We start from the raw sequence: 19,114 nt of genomic DNA on the forward strand, positions 1-19,114 counted from the left end.
GTGTTGATTATGATTTGGGACGTCTGGTGACACTGTTATTATTCCAACATTTGTCATTGCACAGAAAGAAGAGTAATTGTGTTGCAAGGCATTCCACGTGCATTCCTCATTTTTTAACACTGCTTTGCATCTGTGGTTAAAAAAAAAAGAAAATCCCCCCCTCGTTATCAGCTGTTGGTTCTTCCATATCTCATTTACTTACATATCAACTGATCTTCATCAGCCATTAGTTGTTTGTAACTCATCATGATGTATGAGGTTTGGGCTGTGCATTTTATTGGTGTAGCTATGAGATGAGTTCACGTAGGAAGGAGTCCACTCCTGTTTTTAACAAGCATTACTCAATATGTCTCATCATTAAAGTACAGATGGTATTCATTCACATTTTTCAAATTCAGTATAATCAAAATACTATTTTGCTGTTTATAGATATAGTTTTGCAAATCTGTTTAGGTTGTTGGAGGTCCAAAGCCATAAGTTACAAGTTCCTTCATGTGCTCCTCCCTGTAGCTTATTTAAATAACTCACAAAAGATATTGGGACCACCAAAATAATGCTATTCACAATATTTTCATCTTTGTGCATTTCCTGTCTGATAATATGATAATATAACCAAGTAGCACATCGCATGAATTAATTTAATCTGTGTTGTTCATTATCATAGATCTGCTTGTTGAGGAGAAAACTCCTATAATGGTTACTAACTTGTCTTTTTTGGTCTCTCTACAGAATTTTGCATGATATTCCATTCCTAAATTGCAGGCCCTTGGAGTGAGAAATTCACTAGCAGAAGGAGCAGTTTGTCTGAGTGAAGACCATGTTGTTTCCAGATGTTCCTTATCATGAAATCCAGCAATAAGCCATCTCAAGGGACACTCAAATTATATGAAAATCAATTACGTAGCACGGTTGACAGAATGTTTGTGACTTTTAAATTCTAGGTGCGCTCATGAATTAACCACTGATCCAGAACACACTGCAGTGTAAAAATCAAAAGTAATCTACAGTTCACAGTATGGCAAGGTGGGAACCAGTCTGTCTAACCTTGCCTAAAATATATTTAAAACATGGATGAGCCTCTTCACAAACTGTAATTTGTTGTTCATTTAGTGGTCCTACAATAGTATTGCTCACATAATGTAAAATGCTATTCAGAATCCAACATGTGGAGGTGTCTACTTCCGCCTCTCCTACCTTTATGTCCAGAGATATTCTCCCTGACTGGGGAGATCGCCCCACATATAAACATTTCAGTAGTAAACGTGGCATGGACAGAGGGTTTGGCAGGAAAAAAGAGAATACTACTTTCAAATGGAAGCGATTAAGGGATGACTAAAGGAGGGGTTAACGGAGGAGTAAGGAAGGGTTTAGGGAGGGACATGCACAACACACAACGGTCAAGCCCATTGTTATTGACAAACTGCACTTCTTTATTAACTACAGCCACAAAGGACCCAAACTAGTTGTAAATGTGCTTTAGTTAATGCTAAGTCCTACACCACACATGGCAAACAACTTATACTGCAAAACCCTCCAATGTATTATACTTTATTTAAGGTGTTTATATTCTGTTTTCGATTGATTAATCGCAATGGGTAAAAACTACGAGTCTTTTTTCATGCACATCTATTTTGTAGTCCTCACATGAGCGTATCACGTGCACAGCATAAATGGTGGAACTGTTTGGCAAAACTTTGTTGGTGAACAAGCCTGCTGGCTCAGGCGAAACGCGTCCGACAGAGCCACTGAATAAACCCTGGCTGGATTTGTCAAAGACACAGCGTCGTGTCCTTTTGTTGTGAGAGGAGTGCTGCTCATATTTAGCGGACCGAGCTTGGAGGTTCGCTTGACGACGCACCCGCTGATCTGGAGTTTGCGGCGGCTGTTTCTAAGCAACGTGGTGAAGGACATATATATATTTATATTATCTACTGGCGGTCGCCAGTAGATAGTTATAGTTACAACCTAGTTTCCATAGGAAATCTCAAAATTCTATTTTGAATAACTTTGGCGCCGGTTGACGAATCCTCGCGAAATTTTCGAAACTAATGGGGCGCTCCGCTCAGCTCCTACCCTAAAAGTCTCGGGGTGATTCGTCAAGCGGGGGCCGAGAAAAAGGGGGCGTCCCAAAACGCGTTTTCCCCATGCATTTTTCCATAGGACCTTTAGTCGCAGCTACAGCCCGAACGGCTGAACAGAATTACGTGAAATTTGGCAGAGAGGTAGCCATAAGGTCAAGGAAGTGCCTTTTGCAGGTCTGGTGTAAATCTGTTCAGTATTTCCTGAGAAAATAGCATTTAAAAGCAAATCAATATCTATACGCGCGCACCGTGCGCGCACTGTGCGCGCACCCTGCTGTGCGCGAGCGCAATTCTGATTGGTTGTTAGATGTCGGTAAACATTCGAATCGGTCGAAACCAGGAAGTGTCGGCCGCCATTTTGTCTCTCGCAGTATGAGGGGGTGAAAAAAAAAGGTGGAGAACGTGAAAAGGGGGCAGAGTGGACAGTTCCTGACCCCTAGCCTTGGTCAGGGGGTCACAGAAGGACCCCCAAGGGAGAAAAAACATTTTTTTTTTTTAAATCGTGAGGTGCGTGCACCGTGCGCGCACGGCACGCACTGCGAACCGTGGGTGCTCGGTGCGCGAAGCGCACAGTGCGCGCACAGTGCGCGCACCTCGCGAGTTAAAAAAAATAATAATATTTCACGGTGCGCGCACGGTGAAAAACCTGAAAAAAAAACCAAATTCAATAAATAAATAACTTAGCATTTAAAAAACCGTACAAATTCACTGAAAAAACCATAGGTTTCACACACGTTATAGTTACGAATTAGCATTTAAAAAACCTTGCATTTTCACTTACAAAACCATAGGTTTCACACATGTTATAGTTAGCTGGACATTTCACTCGTAAAAAAACAATGAAATTCCCCCGTTATAGTTAGTGCAGGCAACTATAACTCACGCGACCGCAATCCTCTGCTGATGACGTCAGATATTACATCACTGATGACATATGTGTCTTTATGAAAAATAAATATTTGTAATATATGTATAGCTAAAGTTTAATGGAAGAAGCCATGGGTAAATAAGTGTCTAAATACAGTGATGTAATATCTGACGTCAGCAGAGGATTGCGGTCGCGTGAGTTATAGTTGCCTGCACTAACTATAACGGGGGAATTTCATTGGTTTTTTACGAGTGAAATGTCCAGCTAACTATAACATGTGTGAAACCTATGGTTTTTTAAGTGAATTTGCAAGGTTTTTTAAATGCTAATTCGTACTATAACGTGTGTGAAACTTATGGGTATTTCAGTGAATATATATATATATATATACGTTTGTGTGTGTGTGTGGGTGTGCATGTGTGTGTGTGTGTGTATACATGAGAAAACCAATGGTTACTGAGACATTATCGTTAGGAAATAACATTAAAAAAAACTTAGAAATTCACAGAAAAAACAAAGGTTGCAGGGACATTATAGTTAGCATCAGATTTCATTTGTACAAAACCAGTGAAATTCCGCAGTTATTGTTACTTGACCTAACTCTAAATTACGCTCCTGTAGTGCACTGCTTATGACCTCACATATTACATCACTCATGACATGGTCAGTGACATCACTTATGACATCACTGTTGACATCTCAAATGACATCACAGATGATGTCATTCACAGAACAATTCACACACCCATTCACATCCTTATACAACCTCCCATAACCCCAATCACCCCCCCACAACCACTCACATACCCATTCGTAGACTCATACCAGTAGTCACACAAGTACTCACCCATGAATAGAGCCACATACACACCCAACCATACATCCACTCACCCACCCATGCAGCTACTCCTACAACCACTCACTCACCCATATATCCAATCAAACAGCCACAGATTCACCCATACAACTACTTACACACCATCTTATTGACCTATACAGCCACTCTCATACCGATTGACTTACTCATACAGCCTTTCAATACAGCCTCTCACTCATACAACCATTCACACACTTCCACAACCAGATATATACCCATTCATACATCCATACAAGCACTCACACATCTGCTCACTCATCCATACAGCTGTACACACAGACACTCACTCCAAAATAGCTGCTCACTCACCAACTAAATTAATTAAACACCCAAACAGCCACTCACTCACCCATACAGCCACTTACACACCCAGTCACTCATTCATACAGCCATTCAGCCACCCACTCACTCACCATCACAGTCACTCATGCACCCACTCTCCCATCCATATAGCTACACACACATCCACTCGTATAACCATACAAGCACTCACATGTGTACTCACTCATCCTTACAGCTGCTCACATAGACACTCACTCCCCAATTTAGCCACTCACACAACCAATCAACTAACCAACACCCACTGAGTCACCCCTACACCCACTCAATAACCAATACAGAGACTTCCACACCCACTCACTCATCCATAGAGCCACTCACACACCCACTCACTCACCAATGCATCTAGCCACACAGACACTCCCACACCCATAAAATTACTCACACGCACACTTATTCACTGATAGAAGTATTCACACACCCACTTATTCACACCATATATATATATAGGTATATATATATATATATATATATATATATATATATATATATATATATTCACTTAAAAAACCATAGGTTTCACACATGTTATAGTTAGCTGTACATTTCACTCGTAAAAAACCAATGAAATTCCACGCTATAGTTAGATCAGGTAACTATAACTTGCGCGCCCACAATAAACTGCTGATGACGTCACATAGTACATCACTCATGACATGGTCAGTGACATCACTCATGACATCACTGATGACATCTGAAATTACACATTGTGGATTGCGGTCGCGCAAGTTATAGTTACCTGATCTAACTATAATGTGGAATTTCATTGGTTTTTTACGAGTGAAATGTACAGCTAACAATAACATGTGTGAAACCTATGGTTTTTTAAGTCAATTTGCAAGGTTTTGTAAATGATAATTCCTAACTATAACGTGTGTGAAACCTATGGTTTTTTCAGTGAATTTTACGGTTTTTTAAATGCTAAGTTATGTATTTTTTTTTTTTCTGGTTTTTCACTATGCGCTGCGCGCCTTGCCTTTTTTTACGCAGTAACATTTGTTTTTTTCTCCCTTGTGGGTCCTTTAATTTATTTAATAAATGTGATTGTTACTTCTTTATTTATTTTTTTTTATTTTTTTTGCCGTGCGCGTACTGTAAGCGTACCGTACGCGTACCCCGCGATTTTTTTTAAAAATTATTAAATTTATTTTTCGTACTTTTGGGTCCTTCTTGGACCCCCTGACAAACACTAGGGGGTCTGCAACTCTCTTCGTTGCCCCCGTTTCACGTTCCCCACCTTTGTTTCTCAGTGCGAGAGACAGAAAATGGCGGCCGACACTTCCTGATTTCGACCGGTTCGAATGTTTACAGTCATGTAACCACCAATCAGAATTGAGCTCGCGCACGGCACCGTACGCGTACCGTAAGCTTACGGTATGCGCACGGAGCGCGCTTACAGATATATATATTGATTTAAATGCTATTTTCTCAGGACCTACTGAACAGATTTACACCAGACCTACAAAAGGCACATCCTTGACCTGAGGACTACCTCTCTGCCAAATTTCAAGTAATTCTGTTCAGCCGTTCGGGCTGTAGCTGTGTCTAAAGGTCCTATGGAAAACTGCATGGGGAAAACACGTTTTGGGACCCCCCTTTTTTCTCAGCCCCCGCTTGACGAATCCCCCCGAGACTTTCAGGGTAGGAGCGGAGCGGAGCGCCCCATTAGTTTTGAAAATTTCGCGAGGTTTCGTCGACCGGCGCCAAAGTTATTCCAAATAGAATGTTGCGGATTTCCTATGGAAACACGGTCCTAACTATAACTATCTACTGGCGACCGCCAGTAGATAATATATATATATATATATATATATATGTATATATATATATATATATTTTTTTTTTTTAGGGCTTTGTTTTATTTATAGAGATTCGAAATAATGAAATAAGAATAACCCTAGATAATAAAATATAGCATGTCCCCTGCCCATCTAGGGCGAAATATCATGAAGGAAGGGTATTCCAATTAATTAAGTAATTACTCTGTAAAATAATAAATGACATGCTTGTTGTATTTGCATTTGCACATATGTCCCCTGCCCATTCAGGGCGTAATATCATGAAGAAGGGTATTCTAATTAATTTAGGAATTACTCTGCAAAAGAATAGATGATATGCTTGCTGTATGTGTATTTGCATATATGTTTTCAGAACTCTAGGTATAGGAATATAACATCTCCTTACTAGTTCAAAATGGCAGCTATTTAGATCTGCTTTATTTGAAAGAGTTTTTTGAGCCTCGCAGTCCTCTTTTCATTTCAATTCAAGATGACGTGGGTGGAACAATGTTCATTTATTCGGTACAAACATTGTATGCATTGACATTGACAAAGGCCAGCATGGCCAAAACGCGTTTGTCTGCCATGGGAGCGGAATAAAAGAACTTAAAATATTATCAAAGTGTGTGCGCCACGTTTGTGTCTATGACTCAACATTTGGAGAAATTTTTCGACGGACTCACCTACGTCTGTGACAGCACCCATCCAGGAAGTAGTGCGGCGTGGTATTGGTGGAATCTTGGAAGAATCTCTATTGGAAGAACACCAGCACCGCCAGTAGATCGAAGCAAGCTGACCAACGAAAGTGGAACGCTGAGATTGTATCAGGCGAAGGCAAAACTAGGACTGGATGAATATCGGAGGCGACCGAGTCGGAGGACGCGCAAGCCTATCGAGAACCAGTTCGGGTAAGTCGAATATGCCATTTTAAACGATACACTAGTGAGCTTACTGGCTGGATGTTTATACTTTGAACTCTGAAAATAGTTGAGAGTATCACACGTATCGCCAGGGAAAGTGGCGAAATACGGACTTTAGATAAATCCGCGACTGCATCCAAGGCAACCGCAACAATGTTTAGTGAAGAGGAGAGACTGGAGGCGGCTGCCACAGTCTTCGCAGTGAAAGCCAATGAAGGAAGCAAATATAAAAATAAACAAGAGAGCAGTATACCGCCAAATTCATTGAAAGGGTTATTTCAAACACTTGAAAAGACGTACGAAAAAGAAGTGCGTAAATGGTGGGAATCAGCATCTTTAACACGCTATCTTGAGGTTGATCGTATCCCTCGAGGATTAAGAATATACACGGTGCCATCCTATGAAAATCCGGACCCTAATTTGCTACTAGAATGGTCAGACCATACTACAAGATCAGCAAAGGGAATGGTAGAAATTCTGATAAAATATGTGATTAGCGACAGAGTGAAATTAATGGAAGAAATAAAAAGACTGGAAGAGCTAATCGCAAAGGATTCTGCAACAGAAACAGCTGAAACCCTGAGGCAACAAATGAAACAACGCTTACTTAAGTATGAAGAAACAATAAGAAAGCGTAAACATGAAAAATTTGCCCGAGATCAACATGACTACGAGTCTGGCAGGGTTCTAACATTTGCCAAGAAATTCGACATCCCGAGAAAATCAATACAAGAGGCAAAGAAAACTAATGTTGAAGTGACAAGAGATACGTCAGAGTCAGAGATAGACGCTGAACAATCTGAACCAGACGGTGCATCTAATGTGATAGAAAGCTCAGGAGCAAGAGTAAATTTTCCCCAGGAATACGAGGTAATCCAACAATCATGGCGCCAATTCCCACAGAGAACAAGACCTCCAGATTTAGTAAAAGGAAAACAAGAAGGGGCAAAAAAGGTAAATGCACAACAAACTCCGAGTGTCACCAGGAGCAAAAGGGGAATCAACAAAAAGTAAAATCTGAAGATCTAACCGTAGTAAACCTATTGAAAAGAAAATTAACAAGAATAGAGGAGCAGGTACTATGAAAGGGCCTGTCATTCTGCCCAACAAATCAATGGGACTATGTTCAAACACGGATTGATCTCTATCTTTTCATACGAAAACTAAAGCTCAATAAAATGTTCCATGGGAAAATTCCAAAACCCGTGAGGGATCCGGACCGGACAATTGACCCGACGGATCTACTAACTGGAAGTGAACTACCAGCCTTAAGAGCCCTTCATGGTCTGCGAGAAGAAATCGAAGGAGACAATGTGATACAACCAACAAGTGACACAGAATTTCTAGAACAAAATGAAATAATACAAACAGGACTGGTCACTAACTTAAAGAAGAAATCTTGATTCATACCAAGAACAGCGTATGATATGATCGACAGTTTTCATAAGCTGGTAATCAGGGATTTGGACAATTTAAGAACTAACCCCAAAGGAACAAATAAGAAAAATCAAAATATCTAACTGGAAGAACGTCAAGCGATAAAAGCGTTACAGGAAGATCTGACAATTGTAATAAAACCGTCAGACAAAGGCGGGAATATTGTCATCCAAGACAGTGTGTCATATGAACGGGAAGCTTTAAGGCAATTAAATGATCATGTGTGCTATGAGAAAATTACAACTAAAGATTATAATCAAAGTATTCTTGAGTTTTATGGAATGATTGATTTCTGGAAAAATAAGGGGATTTTAGGTCAAGGTGAATATGATTTCATTAAAACAGAACACCCAGTTACCCCTACTTTCTATCATATCCCAAAACTCCATAAAGATGACAAAACCCCCCCGGGGAGACCAATAGTCTCGTCCATGGGCAGTCTTTTGGAAAATACCTCAATCCTGGTGAACAATGTGCTGTGCCCATTTGTATTTGATCTAGTGTCTTATATAAAAGATAGTACTGATTTTATTAAGATAATTGACAATATGAATTGGGAAAACTCTTTTTTTCTCGTCACTCTTGACATTACTAGTTTATATACGAGTATTCACCATGGCCAGGGAGAAATGGCCATAAAATCCTTTCTGAAAATGAGACCACTAAAATACACAGAACATAACGAAATGATTCTACAATTTCTGTCATTTTGTTTGAACAATAACATTTTTACCTTTGGTGAACAATTGTACATCCAAAAACAGGGTACTGCGATGGGCACGTGCTTCGCCCCCAGTTACGCGAACCTTTTCGTGGGCTGGTGGGAGAAGCACGTGGCCTGGGCAGGTACCAATCAAGCGTGGGCACAGAAGATAGGAATCTGGACCCGCTTCATTGACGATATATTTTTCACATGGACAGGCAATAGACAAGAGTTAGAGGAATATCTTGAGAATTTGAATAGAAATGATATTAATCTTCACTTTACAGGGACCATCAGTGAAAGGGAAGTACCATACTTAGATCTTTTGGTATATGCGGACAATGGCACACTTAAGACAAGACTATTTCGCAAACCAACGGCAGGTAATGCAACTCTGCACTTCACCAGTCAGCATCCACGCTGTCTGGTGAATAGTATACCATATGGTGAATGTCTTCGTCTAAAAAGGAACAACACTACAAAAGAAAATTATAAAATAGCCACTGGAGAAGCTGTGAAACGCTTCGGACAGAGAGGGTACCCTCAGCATATCTTAAAGGCAGCAACAGAAAGGGCAGAAACACGAAAAAGAGAAGATCTCCTAAGTAAGCCCCCACAAGTAAATAATGATGGCACCATCAGACTCATTTTAACTTTTTCCTCAGACTCTGGAGAAATCCGCAAAATTCTCAAAAAACATTGGGGTATGCTCCAGGCAGATATGATCATTGGCCAACAAGTGACAAAACAACCAAGCATAACCTATAGGAAAAATGTTTCTTTAAAGGACATGCTAGTACATAGCTATTTTTCAAAAAAGGATACAGGCCACCATTATATTATAGGCTTCTATCCATGCCTAAAATGTAAGGCATGTAAAAACAGCACAGTAACAAAAACCTATCTGATTCCTGGAAATGACCAATCAAAAAATGTTACCAAACTACTCAATTGTAACTCAAACTTTACAGTTTACTGCCTGGTGTGTCCGTGCAACCTTCGATACGTGGGGAGCACGATACACCAGACAAAGAAGAGAATCCTAGAGCACATGCGTGCGATAACTAAAATTGATAACAACTATCCTGTGGCCAGGCACTTTGCCGAAAGGCACAAAAGTAATAGCAATCTCTTAAAATTCTTCTGCCTAGATCGAGTCCCACCCCTTAGAAGAGGTGGTGACAGGATAAGAACTCTCAGACAGTTAGAATCAAAATACATTATAGAACTTCGCACCTTGGCGCCGAATGGATTAAACTGTGAGGAGGAAATGTGGATACATGTTGGTTAAAGTAAGAGAAAATGAGAAATTTTTTAGAACAACTAAGATATAACAGGATGAAGGAACACTTTATGAGGAAAATACAGGATGAGTAAAACAAAAAGAATAGTGAATGATGAAAAAGTGAAGACTAAGGAAACCAACATAGAAAAGAATCATAATCGCATGTTTTGTGATAAATACAAAACATCCCAAATGAATTAATGGTAATACTGTTGAGAAAAATATTGTTTTATGTTTACTGTTTAGAGAAGTGGAAGTTTTGGCTCTCTAAAACATTCTTAACATGGGCTTTCAAAAAATACAAAAAATACAAAAGGTATAAAAAAACACACATATATATGTATTTTTGTCAGCATTTTTTCCTCCTAAGGAACTGATATTTTGTAAGAAACTTAATTGATTTTAACTGCTAATATGTCCAACCCATAGAATGATCGATAGAATTTGAGACTCTGCGGTCATAATTGCCCATTTAGGGCTTTATTTTATTTATAGGGATTCGAAATAATGAAATAAGAATAACCCTAGAAAATAAAATATAGCATGTCCCCTGCCCATCTAGGGCGAAATATCATGAAGGAAGGGTATTCCAATTAATTAAGTAATTACTCTGTAAAATAATAAATGACATGCTTGTTGTATTTGCATTTGCACATATGTCCCCTGTCCATTCAGGGCGTAAAATCATGAAGAAGGGTATTCTAATTAATTTAGGAATTACTCTGCAAAAGAATAGATGATATGCTTGCTGTATTTGTATTTGCATATATGTTTTCAGAACTATAGGTATAGGAATATAACATCTCCTTACTAGTTCAAAATGGCAGCTATTTAGATCTGCTTTATTTAAAAGAGTTTTTTGTGCCTCGCAGTCCTCTTTTCATTTCAATTCAAGATGACGTGGGTGGAACAATGTTCATTTATTCAGTGCAAACATTGTATGCATTGACATTGACAAAGGCCAGCATGGCCGAAACGCGTTTGTCTGCCATTGGAGCGGAATAAAAGAACTTAAAATAATATCAAAGTGTGTGCGCCACGTTTGTGTCTATGACTCAACATTTGGAGAAATATATATATATACGTTTGTGTGTGTGTGTGCGCGTGTGTGTGTGTGTGTGTGTGTGTGTGTGTATACATGAGAAAAACAATGGTTACTGGGACATTATCGTTAGGAAATAACATTAAAAATACCTTAGAAATTCACAGAAAAAACAAAGGTTGCAGGGACATTATAGTTAGCATCAGATTTAATTTGTACAAAACCAGTGAAATTCCGCAGTTATTTTTACTTGACCTAACTCTAACTTACGCTCCTGTAGTGCACTGCTTATGACCTCACATATTACATCACACATGACATGGTCAGTGACATCACTTATGACATCACTGTTGACATCTCAAATGACATCACAGATGTTGTCATTCACAGAGCAATTCACACACCCATTCACATCCTTATATAACCTCCCATAACCCCAATCACCCCCCCACAACCACTCACATACCCATTCGTAGACTCATACCAGTAGTCACACAAGCACTCACTCATGAATAGAGCCACATACACACCCAACCATACATCCACTCACCCACCCATGCAGCTACTCATACAACCACTCACTCACCCATATATCCAATCAAACAGCCACAGATTCACCCATACAACTACTTACACACCATCTTATTGACCTATACAGCCACTCTCATACCGATTGACTTACTCATACTGCCTTTCAATATAGCCTCTCACTCATACAACCATTCACACAATTCCACAACCAGATATATACCCATTCATACATCCATACAAGCGCTCACACATCAGCTCACTCATCCATACAGCTGTACACACAGACACTCACTCCAAAATAGCTGCTCACTCAGCAACTAAATTAATTAAACACCCAAACAGCCACTCACTCACCCATACAGCCACTTACACACTCAGTCACTCATTCATACAGCCATTCAGCCACCCACTCACTCACCATCACAGTCACTCATGCACCCATTCTCCCATCCATATAGCTACACACACATCCACTCGTATAACCATACAAGCACTCACATGTGTACTCACTCATCCTTACAGCTGCTCACATTGACACTCACTCCCCAATTTAGCCACTCACACAACCAATCAACTAACCAACACCCACTGAGTCACCCCTACACCCACTCAATAACCAATACAGACACTTCCACACCCACTCACTCATCCATAGAGCCACTCACACACCCACTCACTCACCAATGCATCCAGCCACACAGACACTCCCACACCCATAAAATTACTCACACACACACTTATTCACTCATAGAAGTATTCACACACCCACTTATTCACTCCGTACAGTAACTCATTCACCCACTCACACACCTATACAGCCACTCAGACAGCCACTCACTCACAGATAGTCACAGTCACACAGCAACTCATATAATATATGTTAGAAATAGTATCACTAATTAGTAGTACACAAAGTATACTAATCTAACTTTTGTAGTACCTTAGTACATATGTTTAGCACTCATAAATGCTTCAAAAACATTCGCAATCACTGGATGATGTCATTTGAGAAGTCATCAGTGATGTCATTAGTGATGTGCTGACCATGTCATGAGTGATGTAATATGTTAGCTCATAAGTTATAGTTAGCTCTGGTAACTATAACTGCTGAATTTCACTGGTTTTGCATTAGTGAAATCTGAGCCTAAATATAACGTCCCTGTAACATTTGTTGTATCAGTAAATTTATACATTTTTAAAATATTATTTCCTAACTATAACATTCCTTTAACTTACTTTTGTTTATATTCAGTGAATGTCTAAGTTTTCTTTAAGGTTAAGTAAAATGCCCATTGCAATGTACAGTGGGGGGTGAGGGTTGAATACAGGGCCTGGCCTGGCATTGTGCTGCCCCCACCAAAGCTTGCTGCTCCTGTCCCCCTTCCTCCTTGCTATCCATTGTCCAAGTCCATAACCCCTCAGGTACAGCCATGTGTGACCATTTGTCTGCCACTATCCTTCCCACCTGCCCTAAACAGTTAGCTTACTGCCCCATCCAATGCCTTCCAACCCTCTGTTGTCGGAGTCCATGCACCAGCCCCCTCCCTCCTGCCCTGCATTGTCCGATGTGCTTCCACAGTCCTCCATTTACCTTGATGTCCCTGCTCACTCCTCCTGCACTATGTTGCCCAATTATATGGCTCATTATTGCCCCCCTGCTTAGCCTCTCTGCTAAGCTTATTGCACCCTACTCTCTACCCCCTACCCTTTGATGCCTGTGTGTATGCCCTGCTCCCTCCTTTTTGCCCACCATATTTTATTGACCTGCCACCCTCCTATCCTCCTCTTTACTCTCAGTGTTCTATTGAGCTGCAACTGACCCGTCCCACCTGCCTAGCATGGTGAGATGGCTGCTGCCTTTCCGAGTCACCGCCAACCAGCCTGTCAAAGTTCAATGCCCCTATGTCCTGCCTCCTGCCCCCCATGGTTAATTTTGCTGCCACTCCCTTCTGCCCTCCATGCTATGTTGTGCTACAACTGCTCCTCCTGCCTGCCTTGCAAGAACTGTTGTGAAGCCCCTTACCCTGCCCTCTTTTATCTCTTTCGAGACCCAACCACTAACATCTGTCCTCCATGGTCCTTTGTGCATGCTCCTGCCCCTCTCTCTTGCCCATCATGGAGGTTGTGCTGCCACTAACCCTACTGCTTGCCATGCATGGTCTTCTGTGCTGCCACAGCCCATCCCACCTGCCCCTTGTGGTCCGCTTGCTGCCCTTGATTCCCTCCCACCTTCTCTCCATTGTCTGTGTATATGCCATTATAGCTTCACTGTTGCCCTCCATGGTGTGTTGTGCTTCCAGTGCCCATCCCGCCTACCTTCAATGGCAGTTTGCTACTCCTGCCCTACCCCTTGCCCTGTGGCCTCCGTTTTCCATGTGTAGACCCCTATCCCCCCTCTCCTGCCTTTTTTGGTCCGTTGTCGTGCCCCTGCACCCTCCCTCCTGGCCTTCATGGTATGTTATGCGGCAACTGTCCCTCCAGTCTGTCCGGTATTATCAGCTTGCTGCCCTTGGCTCTTTCCTCTTTGTTCATGTGCATGGCCCTGCCTCCTCCTTATTACTTTCCGTGGTTCACTGTGCTACACTGCCCTCCTGCTTGCCCTGTGTTGTTTATTGTGCCGCTGCAACCCCTGATGCGTGCCCAGTAAGGTCCATTTGGTGCCCCTGTCCATCTCCCTTCTGCCCTCTGTTATCCGAGTCCATGTCCCGCCCCGATTCCTCGTGCCCTCTGTAATAAATGTACCTTACTTGCCAACATTTTTAACTTGGTAAGAGGGAGATTTTTAAATAAAACATGGGGAATTGATTTTCCCCGTTGACTTAGATTGAAAAATAGGAGATAAAATAAAGCTTGGGCTTAAAATATCAGGAGTCTCCTGCCTGAATCAGGTCTGTTGGCATGTATGGTTGTACTTTCACTGCCTCTTCCTTCTGCCTTCAATGGTCTTTTATATTGCCACAGCCTCTCTTACCTGTACTGTATGGTTGGTTTGTTGCCCCTGCCCCCCTTCATGGTTCGTTGTGCTGCCATTGCCCCTCCCGCCTGCCCAGCATGGTCAAATAGTTGCCTCTGCATTCTCCTCCATGAGAGGGTCTTATTCCCATAGAAACTATGGTTAGTGCTCTAAGCACTAAAATTGAGGACATATTTTCTGTGTTCTCAAATAGCAACAATGCACTTTTAGAAAATGTGCTATCTTTATGGGTTTTTTCAATCCAGTGGATCACTTGATTATATGCTTTAGTTAAGGGAGACGATGTCGCGTAATGGTCAGAGCTGCCAACTTTGAAACTGGGGAACCAGGTTTGAGTTTCGGCATCAGCTCTACATCCTGTCATTCTGGGCAAATTACTTAATCTCCCTATTGTTAAAACCAAAATGAATGTGTCCTTGTGTAATGTAACTGATGCTCAAGTAAAGCGCTCCAAAATCTTTGGTATAAAACTGGAAAAATATCAAAGAAATAAGTGTTTTGTACACTTCTGTCATTGAGCAATACTTGGGCTAAATTTGAGTGATAGTTGTGCTATATTCTGGGTCTTTTTTCTCTGGTGGCCATATTGGGAGACTTATTTGTAATGAAGCTCCTTAATTTTCTTATTTCCTGCAGTATCCTCAGTAGAAAATGCTTTCAGTTTTCCCTTTTCGATTCGATAAAGATGGCATTCAGATGTGCCACACTTTTGGTATAAAATCAGAATGGCTGCACTCTAGTTGCTTTTTAGAATATTATAGTAAATCATCAGATCAGCAGGGAATTAACTGGCAGTCTGCTGCTGGTGTTGAAAGTGCATGTTTCAGTCTGCATGTCAGAATGTTATAATGAAATAGAAGAGGAAGATATTTGAGAACTCACAATGTGTCCAAATTTTTCTTTCTACAGCACTAATCATAATTTCTAAGAAAAACTGACCACGATCATTTTGTTCCTTTCTAAATTAAATGTTTTAAGTTTTACCAGTTTGATTCAATCAATATGGCTTCAGGTGTGCAATACCTTTGTCATAAGTAAGACTGTTAGTGCTCTAGTTCTTCCTCACAAAACTCTGGGAGGCTGAAAGAACAGAAGGGAATCAACTGACAGGCTGCTTCCGTTGGAAGTACATGATTTACTCAGAATTCCAGACTTCACTTTCATATGGCTGAGAAAGATACTGTGAATCTACAGAAAACATGCTCTCATTTTAGCTTCTGGAGCACCGGAGACATCTGATTGCTGCGAGACTACAGAGAAACAGCAGCCCTCATCCTCCTCGACCTAGCAACAGCTTTCAACACTGTATCCCACAACACACTGATTAACAGACTCCACTAGATCAGAATTCAAGGAGCAGCCCTCAAGTGGATTGCATCCTACCTCACAGGAAGAGCGCCTCGCTCCCCAGAAACATCAGCTGCAGTGTACCTGAAGGTTCATCCCTCAGCCCAACCTTCTTCAAATATACATGACACTCCTGGACAATATTGTGAAGAGCCATGGACTCAACATCATCTCCTATGCCAACAACACCCACCTCATCCTCTCCCTGACCAGCGACCCAACAATCACTAAGGACAAGTTCCAAAGATACATGAAAGATATGGCTATCTGGATGAACAACAACTGTCTAAAACTCAAAACCTGCAAAGTAGAAGTACTCATCTTTGGGAAAAACAAGAATACCCTCTGGAGCAACAAATGGTGGAAACCTCAGCTCGGCTCAAACCCCAAAACCATAGAACATGCCCGCAACCTTGGCATTGATCCAGCTGAAGCAGCTTACATTTTATACTCTTTGACAATATCTCCAATATCCTGCATGGAAACTTTTATTACATCTGAGAGTCTATAACCATTTTTATACATCTTGTCCTCCGATGGATCTTTGGAGAGCTAATAGGTACTCAGATAATGAGAGACGGATGCTATATCCTTCATGTAAATGTAAATACCAGCATTTTTAAAGCGCACAGCTACCTCCGGAGAGGTGTCCCGGCGCTGGGGGATGTCGGGAAGATTAAGCAAGCTATTGCTCAGAGTCACATTGTGCTGCGCTAACCTGCCGCCGGGGATCAAACCGTGAACCCTGTGGTCCGGAGTCAGGTACCCTGACCGCTGCGCCACACCTCTTCATGAGAACCTATAATGAAAGAAAAAGCCTAAACAACCATAATTGTCACAGTATGCTTCAATGTCAAATAATTCACTAATAAAGACAAAACTCTGTATACTTATCAAGTCACTTTTATCTAAATCACCAAAATTTGAATGGTCAACACAGCAAATACATTAGTAATATCAATTCACTATTATTTCAATATTACAGGTAAAATCACAATAAAGAAATACAGTTCATGGCAAATACATCATAATCAATAACTAGTGTGAGAGGAGAGAGAGAGCGAAAAACAAAGGCAATAATACATTGCAATATCAGTATGCAAATCAAGATTCATACAAACCTAGGATTAGTGAACTAATGCACAGTGTGCAATAGTCAGAAGTAGCTAGCCCTTCAGCCAGAAAGGTATAGCTTAAGCAATATCACCAGCCGAAGAAGTGCAAGGTAATAAGAAATAGTTTTGTTCAAGGAAAATCAGGTTCGGACTGACAGCATGTCACGCCTAATATTTGCAAGGATAATAGACATCCAGACTAGCATAGAGAGACTATAGCAGCAAAAGGCTCTCCTCATAGAAACAGCTACTGCCAAATCCTTTTCCCAAGAAAATAATTATACCCAAGATGTCCATAACCCAACCTCTTAATGTTTCAATTTCACAGTTCTACACAATTCCATTGGTTAATGTTTATGAGGTGATCATTCTCCAGGCTATGTCATCCGGACCTTCAACAGGACAGTCTATTGTTAATAAGAAAGATGTCATCACTCCATGGAAGCAGGAAAGGAAATTGAAACTACTTCATGTCCACACGCTCGCTTCCACATCAGCTTGCAACATAGTCGACACAATTATTAATTGAAAGAAATACTCTAACCGTAGGAAGGAAATTCTAGTGATATGATGTACACAAATAAACAAGTAAATCAGCATTTCAGAAATAATGAAGGACAGAATACATTCTTTTTAAGCCTGGTTAACAAAAGAAAAATAACTCTAGCAGGGTTTGAGGCCTTCATAGGAAAAGCATATATTGTTGTTTTTTCTGAAGAATAAAACACACACATTACTATTTAAGAAATAAAGAGAAAAAACATAAAGAACACGGAAATTAAGGATTCATTTCTCTAACTAAATTCAAAGCGTAACCCAGTTTCAAAATATGAATTATTATTTGATCCATTACTTTCTTATTATAAAAAAGAAAACATAATTATGAAATGTTTTTCTCTAAGCAATTTTTGTTAGTTATAATTATCTAAATTCTACCTATAAATTTTGTTTTTATCAACTTTCTCTCTCGTGTTATTCTAGTTCACGTAAAAACTTCATATTTTCCATGCTTTCTGCACGTTAAACATTGCCATTTCTGTTTATTAAACGTGTGGTATCTTTCTTGCACATTTTCTCGTTGTACTTTTGAAAGTTTCACATGTTAATAATTTTCACACTGTTAATTATGTTTATTAATAACACACTTATGAGCAGACTTGATCAAACATAATTATTCGCAAAAATCATGCTCCATCAGCATCATCCTTGACAGACAGGTATCCATGAAGAAGCAGGTCAGTGCCGTCTCCTCCACATGCTTCCTCACCCTCTCAATGCTCAGGAAGGTCTTCCAATGGCTTCCACCCAACACCAGGTAAACATTCACTCAAGCACTCGTCACCAGCAGATTAGACTACAGCAACTCCCTCCACATAGGAATCACAGCCAAACTCATTACAAACTCCAGACCATCCAAAACACAGCAGCCAGACTCATGCTCAACCTATCCAGATGGACACACATCACCCCTCATCTCAGGAAACTCCACTGGCTACCAGTCGGGAAGAGATGCCAGTTCAAGCTACTCACCCATGCATAGAAGGCACTACATAATGAAGGACCGGTGTACCTCAACAATCAAATCAATTTCCACCAACCCATTAGGAAACTCCACTCCTAATCCCTCTTTCTATCAGCACCAGATGCATCCACTGGAGGAACAGTGGCAGCCACTCCTTCCCCACCCTGGAGGCCAAGGCCTGGAATAACCTCCCTCTGCACCTCAGAGCCTCACCATCGTCTAGCAGTTCAGAAAGAACCTAAAAAACAGGATGTTCTACCAATGGAACTACAAGCACCATGAGCTTTGTCCCCCG

This window comes from Triturus cristatus, chromosome 9 (assembly GCF_964204655.1).
Source record: "Triturus cristatus chromosome 9, aTriCri1.1, whole genome shotgun sequence".
Lineage (NCBI taxonomy): Eukaryota > Metazoa > Chordata > Amphibia > Caudata > Salamandridae > Triturus > Triturus cristatus.